This window comes from Bison bison, unplaced genomic scaffold (assembly GCF_000754665.1).
Source record: "Bison bison bison isolate TAMUID 2011002044 unplaced genomic scaffold, Bison_UMD1.0 scf7180017864189, whole genome shotgun sequence".
NCBI lineage: Eukaryota > Metazoa > Chordata > Mammalia > Artiodactyla > Bovidae > Bison > Bison bison.
The window spans coordinates 1,217,742-1,234,269 of record NW_011494761.1 but is presented as its reverse complement, the minus strand read 5'-3'; the positions used below and the strand labels follow the sequence as shown (position 1 = coordinate 1,234,269).

Sequence of the window (16,528 nt, the reverse complement as noted above, 5' to 3'; positions counted from 1 at the left end):
TGTTTAAAACTATTGCTTTTTGAAATTAGGTAATATTAAATACATTAATTTTGCAGTGAAACATGTGTTGACTTTTCAGAAGGTGAAAATTCTTAGCTTTATAAATGAAACTTAAAATATTTCTCCATATCCTTTTATTACCTTGATTCTGGTTCATTTCTGAAAAAGTGACCTGAAACTTCTCCATTGAAATTCTTACGTTCCAGCTTTGTCCTTGCAATGGAATTACTATGTCAAAGGGGCTTAATGTTTTAAAGACTTTTTTGAAGCATATAAATCGAAGTGATCCCTGTAAAGGTGGTTTCAGTGTGTTCTTCATTTAGAAATGTACCAATTTCTCTGCATATTAGCAGATGAAATTCTCTGCATATTTGCAATGTAATTTTTTTCTAAAACATATCAATTTAAGTATTGGAAAATTTGCTTAGTGATAAAATTTTGATTAGTGATAGTGTTACATGTTTTCTCATGTATGCAGGCAGAACTTTCTGTGAACTGCTTGATCCTGTACTTTGCTTACTGATTTCTAAGAGTGCTTATGCACACATATGAATCCTTATTTTTTCTGAAGCTTTAAATTTCTTCTTAATTCTTAGTGTTTGACACATAGACTTCAAAAGTTTTTATGTAGTCTAATGTATTAATCTGTTTTCTTGATATTGGCTTTTCTGTCATACCCAAGTCTTAGCCTAAGAGGAGATCTTTCCCCCGCCTCTTTAGTGTTTTTACTGCTCCCTTTTATAAACCTTCCGGTTTACTCTTTAATGTGGTGTGATGGGGGCTTTTGCTCTGCTGTCTCCCTGCTCCCGCCACCCGCCCTGCTTCCGGGAGTTTAAGGTTTGTCTTAGCATAAACTACTTTTTTTACTTATTTAGTGTCACATGTGCACCACTTACTGTATCACTTCCTGTGTTAAGTACCTTACAAATGATAACTGATAATCTTTGCAGTAATCCTGGGCAGTGAGTCCAGTGAGTGTCTTGATTGTACAGATGGGGTCACCCAGCTGGACATGCCACACTGCTTACCGTCCAGGCCAGCCTCAGCCCCATAAGCTCTTCCCTTACACATTCTTTCTTTCCACTGACTTGAAGTGCCATCTTTATTGTATTTAAATAAGCATTGATTTCTGGGCTTTCTGACCTCTTTCTTTTTTTTTTTTTTTCAGTACCAATAAGTTTTTATTCATTGTATATTCCCAAGGAAAACAAAGGAAAGGGAAAAGGGTCAGCGTGTGTGTTACAAAATGATAGCAAATGGGAAAGGAAGTACCTGGCACAGTAAAATCAGCCATCAAATAAACACTGCCCAGATGGGGTCGCCAAAGCCCAAGGGGCTATGTCTCCTGCAGTTCAGGAATGAGAAGGGATGAGGAAAAGAACAGATGGGTACATGCTTTTCTACCCTCCCTCCCTCCCCATTAAATTCAAGATTTCATACAAAGCTTTGGTTTCTAGCAGTAAGCATGGAGTTACATTCGTCTGTCTGCTATTAAACAATCTTGTGGCTACTTTGACATAAGTTTCTCGCACCTGCATAAAAGTTCCTGAGTGACTTGGATATACATTCGTCTTTCCTTTCGTGGTCTCCCAGCCCCACCTTCTACATGGAAGGCCCCCTTCATTGCTCCTCTCTACCCTTGGAGTTGGTCTTAATCCAACCAAATACATCAGTCCGTTTAGCATGAATCACATCAAGGAATGGACAGGACTCGAAATTGGGAACGAGGGATGGAGCAATCTTAGCCTTTTCAGGATTTTTGCACAAATCACTTAATCACAGATACCCCACAAATTAAATGTATAGGTATATGGTCTATTTCGGGGGGCACAAAGGTGGAAAGAAGAGGGAATAGGAATCTAGTTTTCAGGACAGATCTTGTTTGAAATAGGAAATAGAGGAAGGGGAACACAAAAGAAAGTGTAGTTCAAGACCCCCCCCAACTTCAAGAGGGGCCCCCAAGCTTATGTTTCAGATCTCTTTGCCTGGTGCAGAACATTTTGTCAAAGATGCTTTGGCTATTTTTCTCAATATAAAAAGAAGTTTGTAAACAATAAAACCCCAAAAGAACATGGAGAAGACCAACACATTATATTTACACAAACTAGGCCACCTAGCAATCACCAAATCAGCTACTTGTGAAGTCCTACAAAGCCCAGACAAATATAATAACTAGAGGGGGGCAGCAGCTGGGGGAGACAAGGATCAGACACACATCACCCAATGCGTTCTATTGCATTTGCCCCGTGACAACACAGTGAGGTAGGTCTGCAGGGATCTCACAGCTTGTAAACGAACCCGCTGCCCCCACCGCCCTTTCTCCTTTAGCTGCCATAATACTAATCACTGCTGCAGCAGAGTAGGACCCTGGCTCTGGGAACCACAAAGAAGCCATTGCTGATGGTCTCTCCAGAAGCCAAGAAGGAAAAGCCCAGAATCGTTAAAGATCTTGTCCTTGCTTCACATATTCATCCCTGGGCAGCTCAAGATGGGTACAGAGGCATTGTTCTTAAAAACCTCTCCTTACCAACTTCCATTTCTTATAAAAACACACACACCCTGTTGTGCAGGGTCGGCCTAGCCCAGTCAGGTGGAGGATGGATCTGGTATATAAAGCGAGTCCTGTGCCCTAGGATTATAGATCTGGAACAGGAATCCTTTGCCACACATACAGACGACCTTTGCCTAATCTTGGCTTCCCCTCTCTGCACTTCTTACCTGGCCCAGCCTCTCCTAACTTCTCTGCACCATGTTTTCCTGTTCAGAACAATTTCCAATCTTTCAGTAGGAAGGAGACCAAGTCATGGGGCAACCCAGTTAAAACCTAGTCTCTCATGAAACGCTGAAGGGGTTTCAGGAGGACACCATGGCAGAAGAGCCAGCTGTAATTGGCAAAAATGAGGTAGTTCAATAGGCTATACACTCCAAATAGTTGTTCTCTCTGATGATACAGCAACAAAAAGCATTCCTGCTGTGCAGACCCGGAGCTGCTGCTGACTTATCCCTGAGATTGCTCACGTACCTGAGAACACAGTGCAGGAATGAGGGTCTTCGATTAAAATACACAAAAATACAAAACCAGAATATTTATATTATGAAAAAAAAAAAGTTAAAATGCACAAGATATGTCATTTGCACACTAGTGCAGTTGGCATCCTGGAGAAAGTGGGACCCAAGGTACAGTCAGCCAAGGCAGCAAATAAATAAAATTGAGTTGGCCCAGAATCGGGTGAGAGTGAGCTTAGAAGCAGCAAGTTTGCAGCTGTTCCCTCAATTACCCCTTTACCTGTCATCATAACCCATTACTTGGGACAGTTCTTAGCATTCTGTCCCAAGAGGGGGTTATGAGGAGAGAAGACGAGGAAAACCCTGCCGCCCCCCTGAGATGTTTCCTCCCATGGAATGTAGTGGCTTGTTGGTTGGGTCCATCAATCTGTTCTCCTCTTAATCTTTACACTCTGATATGGGAAATATTATTCCACAATCTTCTTTAAGAGTAAAACAACTTCCCTACCCAGGCCACTTTCAAAAGCTGGAGATTCTGGGGGTGGAGACTCAGATGAAGCATGCAGGGAGGGTTAACCCTCAAAGCCCTCATATGCATTTGGAAAGAGCTAATTGGAGTTTCTTTGCCTCACCCCTTCTTCCCACCAAGAGGGAAGAGGGGGTGATGCTGTGGACTCCAGCCTCAGATATATGGCAGTGCCAGCTGCCCCCTACCCACCCTGTCCCCACTTTCTCCACTCTGCCGATTGATGCCTGCTCCTCAAAGCTTTCTAATCACAAAACGATAGCCCCCACCCACTGTGGCTTCAATTCTGGGCCTCTGGGAGCATGGCAGAGCTATGGATCTCTTCTTCCTCCTCCCGAAAGTAGGCTGGCTTTCCCTGGGAGCTGGGAGCTTGCTGGGCCTTCAGTGGGCATGAGGCTACCATATGGTTGATGCTCTGGCAGAAATGGCACTTCTTGGGCTGCGGTGGCAGTTTGCATTCCTTGGCGTGATGGTCTAGACCTGCACAGTTGTAGCACCTGGCTCCCTTTGATCTGCGTTTCTGCATATTCTTCCCTTTAGGCCGCCTTTCACTCCCAATACAGAACACCCCCCCAGGGCCGGTGACTCGGATAGATTCCAGGCCCTTGGCGGACTTCTTAAAGGTGAACTCCACGGCCTCCCCCTCCTTCAGGCTCCGGAAGCCCTCCCTGTGCAGCTTACTCTGGTGCACAAAGACATCCACCGGGGGGTCGAGGGCGACCCCTGCGCTGGCGGTCATGGACAGGAAGCCGAACCCCATGCGCACGTTGAACCACTTACAGATGCCCGCACCGTGCAGCAGCTGCGGCTCCTCTGCCGCGCGGGCCGCGTCCTCCGGCGCCTTAGCGCAGCCACCTGCGAACTGCTCGTGGGACACAGAGCCCATGGTAGTCGGCTGAGCCCGCGGCCCCGGGCCCCTGCTTGGGCGGCTGCTGGCCCCAGAGAAGTCCGGAGGCCCTGACCTCTTTCATAGACTTTTCCGTGTAACTGTAATTGTTGCAAGCTTATGAGGTGTTTCATTAACAGACAGTTTAAATCTTCCTTTATTTTTCTTTATTGAAAAGTTCTTTTAATGAGTGACTGCTTCATTTTCCCAGAGAGCTTTGGGATTAATTCTTCCTACTCGATCCCCCAAAAAAGAGGGGGAAGATTTTGAGAGGTATTGAGCTAAATGTTTAAAGGTATTTTCGGGAGAATTAACTTTCCATTATTATCTATCAGACATTTTTTCTTCCCTGATAGCATCCTTAAAATGCTTACAAGAGTGGTTAGAAGATGTCAGAAGTGAGGGCTGTAGGCTCTGAGAGTCCTGCACTCACCAGGAGTAACTGTGGCACCCAGAGGCCGACCCCCTCTTCCTCGCTTGCAGTGTGTGGCCACAGGAGACGGTTGGCCACAGGAGATGGTTGTCAGCACAGTCTTCCGGTCAGTCACGGCAAGCTGGGATTCCAAGACACTACATAACATGTATTGACTTTTTAAGTTGAAATGTTAGCAGCTAATTTATATTAACATGCACACATACACATCCTTAATTAAAATCAAGCTATCCACTGGTTTGCAACTTTTCAAAAATTAAGAACTGCCCTGTAATGCTCTATGGAATTGGTGCTTGTCAGATATGTAAGTTTTTTTTTAACTAAGTTTAAAGACAAATTTTTCTGTCTGTCTAGGTCTTATGTTGCTCCTTGAATATAAATAATGCTTATAGTTTCTTAAATTATTATTTTATAGCGTTTTACTTAGATTGTGCAGATTTTAAGATTTTATTCCATCTGTAGGTTTTTTTCCTTATTATTTGGTGGGACCTGATTATTTTTTTATCTTGATTAGATTGGCTGAAGCTCTTACTAGTTTCGTTGGTTTTTGTACCCCCACTTGTTTCCTAAAAAACTTTTTGCATTGTACTGATATTTACTCTTGACTTTTCTGTTTTTATTTAATTCCTTCTGCCTTTTTTTTAACGAATGCTAAATGGGCCAGTTGATTTACTTGAACAAGAAGTATTTCTCTCTCTGTATTTGCCTTTTAGCACTGCTCTTAACCAGCATTCACATTTTTATGTGTTATTTTGTTAATATGATATTTTTTCCTAAATCATCTGTAACTGTATTATTGTTTTCTTTTGCCATATATCTGGGTATGTATAACTTATTACTAAATTTTTCATCTATCAGTTCAAATACTTTTCATCTTATCTGTTTTGCTCTTACTAATTAGTTTTATTTCATTTCCTTATAATTCAGTTATCTAGTTGTTTCTGGTCTCTCTTTGGCATATGCTTTTTAATTTTTTTGTTATATTTACTGTATTTTATGTGATTTTTTTCAAGGTTTTTTCTTCCCACTTCACATTCAGTTATTGGTCATGTAGAGCCTGTTCTTTTCTGGCTTCAAATGCATGGTTTTAACTATGCTTTTTAATTACCCTTTAGTTCTGGATTCTTTATATTGTTGTTTATGTGTCCAGACATTTTCTCTTCTTTTTTTAAACCCATCCCATGAGGAATAACATGTATCCACACCTGGAATTTGTTTCAAAACAGAGAGTGTGACTTCAATCACATCCCTTCCTTTTCTGACCGGATGCTGCTTGCATCTCATTCACCTGGTTTCCTTTTAGGAAATGGTCTCCAAATACAGAAGTCACATCTTTGATTTTCCTGCCCCAGGTCAGACAGGTCAGCTGTTATCTGAGCTCAGCCAGTCAGTATATTATTTCCCAGGATTTTCAGTCCTTGGAGAGTGACGTGAAGGTAGACAGCTGAAAGGAAGGGAACAGGACGGAGGGGAGGTTGGGATCATCCCTTGGAGCACTGGTGCGTTCACAAGAGGCTTCCTGCCCTGTGGCAGAGCCCCTGTTGTGCCTGTGGCATGCCTTCTCATTGTTTCCAGTCCTCTGTTTAGCCTGGACTTGTAGCTTGCCCTCAGTCCTGTGTGCCCACGACAGCCTCCCGAATACATTCCCCATTCAGAGTCAGTCAGTGTTGCTTGTGGGGAAGAAAGCTAGCTGATATGTTGTTGTTTGGAGAAGGCAATGGCACCCCACTCCAGTACTCTTGCCTGGAAAATCCCATGGATGGAGGAGCCTGGTAGGCTGCAGTCCATGGGGTCACTAAGAGTCGGACACGACTGAGTGACTTCACTTGCATTTTTCACTTTCATGCATTGGAGAAGGAAATGGCAGCCCACTCCAGTGTTCTTGCCTGGAGAATGCCAGGGACGGGGGAGCCTGGTGGGCTGCCGTCTCTGGGGTCACACAGAGTCGGACACGACTGAAGCGACTCAGCAGCAGCATGTTGTTGTTATTCAGTCACTCAGCTGTCCCTGCTCTTTATGACCCCAGAAACTGCAGCACACCAGGCTTCCCTGGCCTTCAGCATCTCCTGAGTTTTCTCAAGCTCGTGTCCACTGAGTCAGTGATGCTATCTGACCCCCGCACCCTCTGTCACTCCTTCTCCTCTTGTCCTCAAACTTTCCCAGCATCAGAGTCTTTTCCAGAGTTGGCTTTTTGAATCAGGTGGCCAAAGTATTGGAGCTTCAGCTTCAGAACCAGTCCTTTCAGTGAATATTCAGGGTTGATTTCCTTTAGGATTGACTGGTTTCACCTCTTTGCAGTCCAAGGGACTCTCAAGAGTCTTCTCCAGCACCACAGTTTGAAAGCATCAGTTCTTTGGTGCTCAGCTTTCTTTATAGTCCAACTCTCACGTCCATACATGACAGCTGGAAAAACCATAGCTTTGACTAGACGGACCTTTGTTGGCAAAGTGATATTTCTGCTTTTTAATACACTGTCGAGATTTGTCATAGCTGTTCTTCCAAGAAGCAAGTGTCTTTTGATTCTGTGGCTGCAGTCACCATCCACAGTGATTTTGGAGTCCCAAGAAAATGAAATCTGACACTGTTTCCACATTTTCTCCATCTATTTGCCAAGAAGTGATGGGACCGGATGCCATTATCTTTGTTTTTTGAACGTTGAGTTTTAAGAAAGCTGTTTCACTCTCCTTCACTTTCATCAAGAGGCTCCTTAGTTCTTCTTCACTTTCTGCCGTAAGGGTGGTGTCATCTGCATATCTAAGGTTATTGATATTTCTCCCAGCTATCTTGATTCCAGCTTGTGCTTCCTCCAGCCCAGCATTTCACTTGATGTGCTCTGCATAGACGTTAAATAAGCAGGGTGACAACATACAGCCTTGGCATACTCCTTTCCCACTTTTGAACTAGTCCGTTGTTCCGTGTCCGGTTCTAACTGTTGCTTCTTGACCTTTATACAGGTTTCTCAGGAGGCAGGTCAGGTGGTCTTAACAAGGTCCCATCTTGTTAAGAGTTTTCCACAGTTTGTGGTGATCTACACAGTCAAAGGCTTTATCATAGTCAATGAAGCAGAAGTAGATGTTTTAGCTGAAATATTTCTCCTCAAATCCTTTGTTGGAGAGCAGGGTTCCAGAAAGGAAAAAAAAAAGACACATACGTTTGTTCCCATTTTTTTAAATTCTGAGCTTATACTATTAACATTACTGACATCTATAACATTATTAACATCTAGTGACATTACTGATAGAATTTTGTTTTGACTGCTAGTGTAATGGTTATGCAATGGTTTGTTTTTCCCTTTTTGAAGATGAATCTATGGATTAAATGTCTGTAGCTAAATTTGCAAGCTAGCTGTTGCAGAGAAGAACCTGTTAATTCTAGCAGAGTTCTCTGTAAGCTTTTATTGTCCCTGAAGAATACCAATTGATTATGGGAATTTAACAGAAACATAGCTCAAGTGATCTTCATAATCTATGCTAGCAATGACTTGTTTGATTCTTCCCCCTGTGGTAGCAGTATTCAGCTCTATAAGCTTTTTAAAATGAAAAATCTAGTTAACTAAAAGGAGATTCATGCAGACAACATCTACCTTCTTTATTTTATGTGACTCAATCAAGTATAGTCATGGTTCCTACTTGTAACACATAGACAGTGGATTTAACAGAAACTGCCTTGTTATCATCAGCCCATTTTCTGTCTACTCTTGTTTTATTTTGAAAATAACTGGTATGTTAACATTCTTTTTACTTTTTAAACTTCATATTTGAATATTTTTAGCTAAATTCAGTTTAAATACTATGTGATATTTATAATACATAGAAATGTAGACCCTTATTCAAACAGCTGAAACGTTATTAGCCTTAGCATTTCCTTTGACTGTCACCCAGCATATTACATATTCATTTTCCCTCTGGGCTCTGAGATATTGAAGGGGTTTTTACATAGCATTTGCTTCTGCTACTGAGACCAGTGTTGAAGTAAGAAGCCCATTGAACTGTTGGAACCTAGAACAGTTTATGTGTTTGCCAGTATCTTGACCAGCTTCTCTGTGTGGACCTCTGATATGAAACAAGGCTCCAAATGTATGTGTTAGATATTGTCTTGACCAGGCTTCTGGGTTACATTGCTTTGCCAGGTCTGCAGTCTTTCATCCTTCTACCATTCCCTTACATCTTTTTTTCCTAGGTTTATAGTTTAGTAAACCTTCCACCCTGTCCTAATAACTATCTCTGCTTATTGAAATCAGAGGAATGTTTGAGGTTGCTTTCTTAAATAATACAATTGCAAACATATTGCAAACTTACATACATTCTATATCTTGAGTTCACTAGGAAAAATAACCTTTAAAGTTCTTACACTAGCTAATTTATTATACATTTTATACAGGTCAGATTTTATGGTATTTAACGAAAGGCTGCTATAAAATTTGCAGAGCAATGAGAAGTTACAGTGTGTCTTGTGATGTTCAGAGTAAATTGCAGGTTTGGATCGAATTTAGAGCCTAAAGATACATAGCGTTTCATCAAAGGAGTCAAAGCAGTGCCCGGTGTCTCAGATGACTTTGATTCTAGTAGTGAAGCAGAGGTGTAGGTTTATTTCAGAAAGTACGTACTCCATCCCGGCGCCCGCCCTCCAGTCCTGGCTCTCCCCCTCTCATTCAGTTCATCACTGGCTTCCGCTGCATCAGATAGGGGCAAAAGCCTGGAGCGCTGATGAGCTGCTCTGTCTGTGGGTACTCTTCAGTCCTCCTAGGGGATTTCTTAGCAGTGTTGACACTGACCACTCCATTCGCCTTGAAATTCTTTCCTTTTTTGGTCTTCTGTGGCCCAGAGCTCTTCTCCTGGCCCCAGGCGTGTATGGCTGAACATGCTTTTTCTTCCCCTTCGTGACTCCCTCCTCTGCCCCTTCCTACACATTCCAGCTCTCACCCGTGTGCAGCTGCTGCTTCTCCTCTTCAGTCTGCGGGTGATTCCACACCGCTGTTTTAATTTCCAAGTGTGCAGGCTAAAGTTCCAACCTCACTTTCTTCTTCCCTAGTCAAGGGTAAGAGTAACACCTAACACTGAGTGGTTACTCTACTCAGTGTAGAAGGCATATTCTCAACAGTGCTATGTATTCATTCAGCTGGTCCTAGGTCATTCCTGCATGCTGAGATCCTGCATTTTCCTCATTCTCCTTCTGGGGAGACCAGACAGAGGGGGTCAGGAGTGTGCCTCGGGTCCCGGTGTATGAGCCTGCCCGTGTCTTCTTGGCTTCAGATGCCTCAGTGACATCCAGCGTCCGCAGGCCCAGTGTGGCCCCTCCACTGGGCACATCCTTGCTTGGCCCGGTTCCCGCTCACCTGTCTGCCCTTCCCTCCATCACTTCTCCCCTCACACACCTCTTTAAGCCCCACTGAACCACGTGGATGTCCTCAGTCACAGTTATTCTCTCCTTCTTAGGAATTTGCTCATGAGTTTAGCTGAGAATTTTTTTTTTCCTTTTGTGCATCGGATAATCTCAATGCTGTTTATTCTTTAAGACTCAACTGAAATATTGCCTCAGCTCTGAAGCCTTCCCTTATTTTCTCCTTCGTCTATTCAGCAAGTATTTACTGTGCTAGACTCCAGGGATACAAGAAGTGAATTAGAGATACCTGGTCCCAGCCCTCAGGGCAGGGAAGGGAAAACAATGTAATTAACACAGTATCACAATAAAGTCTTTCCTTCTATGGAAACAAGGGGGTCTTGGAAAGCTTCCTGAAGCAAGTGGTATTCAAGTTGAAATTGGAAAGCTATTAGAATAGCCAATAGCAGAGGGTGGGGAAAGGATTCCAGGTTATGAGAGGAGAATTGTGATTATGGGCCAGGGATTCGGAAGAACGTGGCCTGTTCAGACGCCTGAAAGAAGTTTATTAGGCTGCAGCAGAGCAGGGGAGGGTGTGTGTGCAGGGCTGAGCACAGTGCAGTGCTCAGGGAGGTGCAGATTAAAACTGCTTCCAGGTGCTATCTAGAGCCCCTGAAAGGGGACACAGAAGGACTGAAAGCTCCAGGGCTTGGGAAGGGTGCGGTGACTGTAGCTCTCTGACACTGCTAGTGGGAATATAAAATGAGAAATTACTTCCTGAAAGGCTGCCTGAGTTTTCCAAAGTTAAGTATTCATCAACTTTCCAAGACCTTCTTGTTCCCATAGAAGGAACCTGCTTTACTGTGATACAGTTTTCATTCCATTGTCTTCCCTCCCCTGCCGTGAGGGCTGGGACCAGGTAAGTCTAGTTCTTGGGGGCTCCCTCCTAGGAATTTATCCAAGAAAAATAAAAACATGTTCACAAAAAAGACTTACATAGACATTTTCATAGCAGAATCTTTTATAATGACTTCAAACTGGAAATAGTTCAAATATCCATCAACAGAATAATGAATTAAAATTTTGTGCCGTATTTAAACAATGAATTATCACTCGGCCATGAAAAGTAATGTTACTGAAATATACAGAAATATGGATGAATCTAACAAACATGTTAGCAAAAGAGTCCTGATAGCAAAGCACATTGTACGACTCTGCTTTGTGACGTCTGAGAGTAGCTCATCTGTTGGGATAGGAATTGCAAGGTAAGGATGTCACTTTCTGGTTGTTATTGTTGGGGGGAATTGATTGGAAAAGGGCAGAAGGGACATCTCTGAATAGCTTATGTCTTATTTTCGGTAGTAACAGGTACAATTTTGGGCAGTAACGGGTATAAACAGTTGTCAAAATACATCAAACTGAACACATGTATATTATGTGTTGCTATATCTCAATTATAAATACTTTAGCAAAAATGGTCAGCCATAACATAATGATATATGTCTATTTATTGACATGGAAAGATGTTTATGGTAGATCAGATCAGATCAGTTGCTCAGTCGTGTCCGACTCTTTGTGACCCCGTGAATCGTGGCACGCTGGGCCTCCCTGTCCATCACCAACTCCCGGAGTTCACTGAGACTCACGTCCATCGAGTCAGTGATGCCATTCAGCCATCTCATCCTCTGTCGTCCCCTTCTCCTCCTGCCCCCAATCCCTCCCAGCATCAGAGTCTTTTCCAATGAGTCTACTCTTCGCATGAGGTGGCCAAAGTATAGTATTAAGTAAAATAAACTGGTTAAAAACTATGTCTACCATAACCCTTTATGTCTTTATAGAAGGACATTAAGAGTGAAATTTTCAATTTTATTCTTCAACTTCATGTATTTTCTGATTTATTTGAATGAGAATTTTATTGCTTTTATTTTTAAAAAATGAGAAAATGAAATACTATTTATTATACAATGAAATATTTAAAGTATATCTTATTGAAATTTTACAGAAGCTATTAGTTAAACCATCTAATATGATAAATATTCTTAAATGAAATTTCATGACTATTTTATGCTATAGTTTTGTTTGTTTTTAGTGCTTAAAAGAAATCAGGGTAGTATGGCATTTATAGTTTAGAGAACAGTTTAATTCATATTTTAACATAAGTCTGAACATATGAAGGGTACACAGTGAAAGGTAAGGTGCTGACGACTCCTGTTTCTTTGTCATCTAACTTCACAGGAGGCAGCTATTGTGATCAGATATATATAATTTATACAGAAATAGGAAAAGATACGTTCATGTACATATATGCAAAGACACGTTCTTATGCATTATGCAAATGACAGCATGCCACGCACATTGTGCTTTTTTTGAGTGCATCTTTTTTATTGTAGTGTAATGTATATAACCCAAAATTTATCATTTTAATGTTTCTCTGTGTGACATTCGCTGGCATTACATATATTCACATTGTTTTGCAACATACCCATCGCCCATCTCCAGAACTTTTTCATCATCTTAGATTGAAATGCTGCACCTGTTACACAGTAACTCCCCAGACCCCTTCAGTCTGGCCTGGCAATCACCATTCTGCCTCTGTCTCTGTCAGTTTCACCCTGCAGGTGAAATCATACAGTGCTTGTTTTTTTGTGTCTGCCTTATTTCAGTTATCATAATGTGTTTGAGGTTCATTCATATTGAAGCATGTGTCATTTCCCTCCTTTTCCAGGGCTGCATCGTGTTCCGTTGCATGAATATGCTGTGTTTTGTTTGTTCATTCGTCCATCAGTGGGCGTTTGGATTGTTTCTACCTTTGGGCAAAAATGCTGCTATGAGCATGAGTATGTAAATGCCAGTTTGAGTCCTTCCTTTCGTTCTTCTGTGTGTATACCCAGAAGTGGAATTGCTGGGTCCTGTGACAGTTCTAAGTTTAAGTGTTCACAGAGCCCCCACACAGGTCCCCGCACAAGCTGCGTCACTTCATGTCGCCACTAGTAGTGCTGGAGGTTTCCAGCTTCTCTGCATTTCTTATCAACACCTGTTTCCTGTTTTTCTTTTCTTTTTTTTTATAATAGCCATCCTAATGAGTTTTGTACCATGCTTTTTAAACTTAATTTATCTCAGAGAATCTTTCAGGAATCTTTCTTTTTTAAAGACTGTATAAAAGTCTTTGTTATGAGTGGGCCTTAATTTAACTTCTCCTGATTAATGGCCCTATATTTTCTTTTACGGTCTCTTGTGAATGCATGGAGTATATCTTTATATTTAGTGTATACAGTCGACCCTTGATAATCCTCAGAGGATTGGTTGCAGAGCCTGCCTCGGATACCAAAATCCTTACATGAAATTGAGTAATATTTGCATTTAACCTACACACATTTCTCCTGCATACTTGAAACCATCTCCAGATTACTTATAATATTTAATACAATGTAAATGTTATGTTGATCAGTTCAGTTCAGTTCAGTCGCTCAGTCGTGTCCAACTTTTTGCAGCCCCTTGAACCATAGCACGCCAGGCCTCCCTGTCCATCACCAACTCCCAGAGTCCACCCAAACCCATGTCCATTGAGTTGGTGATGCCATCCAACCATCTCATCCTCTGTCGTCCCCTTCTCCTCCTGGCCCTCAATTTTTCCCAGCATCAGGGTCTTTTCAAATGAGTCAGCTCTTCGTATCAGGTGGCCAAAGTACTGGAGTTTCAGCTTCAACATCAGTCCTTCCAGTGAACACCCAGGGCTGATCTCCTTTAGAATGGACTGGTTGGATCTCCTTGCAGTCCAAGGGACTCTCAAGAGTCTTCTCCAACACCACAGTTCAAAAGCATCAATTCTTCGGCGCTCAGCCTTCTTCACAGTCCAACTTTCACATCCATACATGACCACTGGAAAAAACCATAGCCTTGACTAGATGGATCTTTCTTGTCAAAGTAATGTCTCTGCTTCTTAATATTCTGTCTAGGTTGGTCATAACTTTCCTTCCAAGGAGTAAGCGTCTTTTAATTTCATGGCTGCAATGACCATCTGCAGTGAATTTGGAGCCCAGAAAAATAAAGTCTGACACTGTTTCCACTGTTTCCCCGTCTATTTGCCATGAAGTGTTAATAGTTGTCAGTGTAATGTCAGTGCTGTGTAAATAGTGGCTAGTGTGCGGCAAATTCAATTTTGCTTTTGGGACTTCCTGGAAGCTTTTTCTTTTTAAAATTTTCCTTCAGAAGTTGGTTCAGTGTGCGGACACAGAGCCTGCAGATATGTAGGGCTGACTGTACAGTGCTTTTGTTTATTTTTATCTATTTTCTGACTTCATTTTAATGAGCATAGATAAAAGTATATATGCATTTTAAAATTTGATAGTTATTGCTAGTCTTAAGTAACAGTACCTTTTTCTAAACATCCTTGACATCACAGTGTGTTGTACAACTTTTTGATCCCATTGAAGTTTTAATTTGCATTTCCTTATGAGTGACATTAAACTTCTTTTCATTTTTAGCAGCTAGTTATTTCTGAAATATCTGCTTCATATTTTTTGTTTGCATTTCTTTGGGGTTGTTGGTATTCTTTTCTAATAGGAACACCGAGATTTAAATGGTTAGCAAAACAGATATGATTCCTGCCTTTGTGAGCTGGTAGTCTGCTGGGGGACAAAGACCGTGAACATGAAAATGTGTTATTAAATTTTGTGAAAAGTGCCATGAAGAAAACTTTTGGGTTTTATGCAAGATAACAATTTAGGTGGGGTTTGGGTGGAGTGTGTGTTGGCCAGAGAGGCTCCTAATGGATGCATTACGAGCCAGTGAGGCAAATATTGGGAGAGGATCCTCCAGACAGAGAGAGCATAGACTGCAAACTCAGAGAGAGGATATGGTTGGAGTGAAGTGAGGAGGAGATGAGGACAGATGACTCACTGGCTGTTTGCCCCTCATATATCCTCTAAAGGTGGGCATCGACAATACTCAGAAGAATACGGTGAGTTTCCCGATTTATTATCTAAGGAGTTTTAAGAGAAAACTTATTTTTACTCTCTTATTAAATACTTCTCATGAAAGGCATATAAATCTGATGAGCAAATGTTTTTAAATTATTAATTGATTCATTGGGAGCCTCCATCTTTTTAAATTTTCCATTTAACTAGTTTTTTATTTAAGAATGAATCCTTGTGTATCATCATGTGTTATTTCATATTTCCCTAGATGTATGATTACAAATTCAACTCTTTTTGTCATGTGAAATTAATTTGTGATTCTTTGATGCTGGCAAAATGATGCATTGTTTGCTACTAAGTTATCTGTAACAGTTTCCCCGTTTGGGGAAGAAAGCTCTTGACGTCTGTCCTTCTGTGTGTGACCAAAGTCTGAATGTGTGATGTGTCTACACGGGGGAGAGGGACTCTCAGAGAAAAGGGCTTGCCGCTTCCTGTGCTTGGCGAGTAGATTCACTCTTCACAGCACAGTGAGCTTGACAGAGATGCTCAGCTTACTTTTGATCAGTATCTTCTAAAGCTTTTTATATCAAGCTTTCAAGCAGAGAAATTGTAGAAACAGAGAAGTGCATAGTGGCTTACAGATCAGCTATTTCAAAAAGTAAAATAAGGGTGTTGTTAATTGTGAAAGTTAGTGCCTGGCTTCCTATTTTCTGGACTTGCTGCATGTACGTACTCCTTTCTCTCCGTCTCTTTCCTTGTCTTTTCATTTGTTTCTAGATCTCTTGTTTATTAGGAAATGTTAGGAAGGGCATTCATGCAAAAAATTAACCAGAAACCAGAGAGTGTCTTGGCAGAAATTAAACAATAAGACCCTATGAGATGAGCGCAGCATTTTTGATTGTGCATTTCCTTGTTTTTTTTTTCAAAGTGATAATAGTGGTTGTTACTGGGGAGTTAGATCTGGGTAACTTTGTTTACAGTTTCTTCATCCTTTAAGTTTATCATTAGCACAGTAGGCATCGCTCTCCTAAAAGCAGTGTACGGAGCTTGCTTGCTTGTTTTTCAGAAAGCACCTCTTACTGGAGTGTCGTTGATTTGCAGTGTTGTGTTAGTTCCAGGTACATAGCAGTGATTCAGGTACGCGTATATTTGTATATGAATACGTATATGCTTTTTCAGATTCTTCTTCATTTCAGGTTATTGTGAGATATGTGTTTCCCTGTGCCGTACAGTAGGTCCTTATTGCTGTACTGCCCTGACAGTTGCAGGGAAATGGCTCAATTCATGCTTGTTGAGTGCTAAGTGAATGGAAATATTACTTGGGAACACCTGTATTTGCTCTAAGTAGCTTCTTCTCTGTTTCCCGTTACTTGATTTTAAAAAATTATGAAAGTGTCCAATGTACAGCTTGCAGTCTGTCTTAACTTCATTTTGTCTCGTAA

The 16,528-nt window shown here is 41.5% G+C and overlaps 1 protein-coding gene and 1 pseudogene across 1 annotated transcript in view; one reads left to right on the top strand and one right to left on the bottom strand.

The window, feature by feature from the left end:
- LOC104991351 lies at window positions 1-6,617 on the bottom strand (annotated as a pseudogene).
- MAN2A1 (mannosidase, alpha, class 2A, member 1) overlaps window positions 1-16,528 on the top strand; it is a 186,751-nt gene that overhangs the window by 40,272 nt on the left and 129,951 nt on the right. The gene's annotated exons all lie outside the window — the stretch shown is intronic.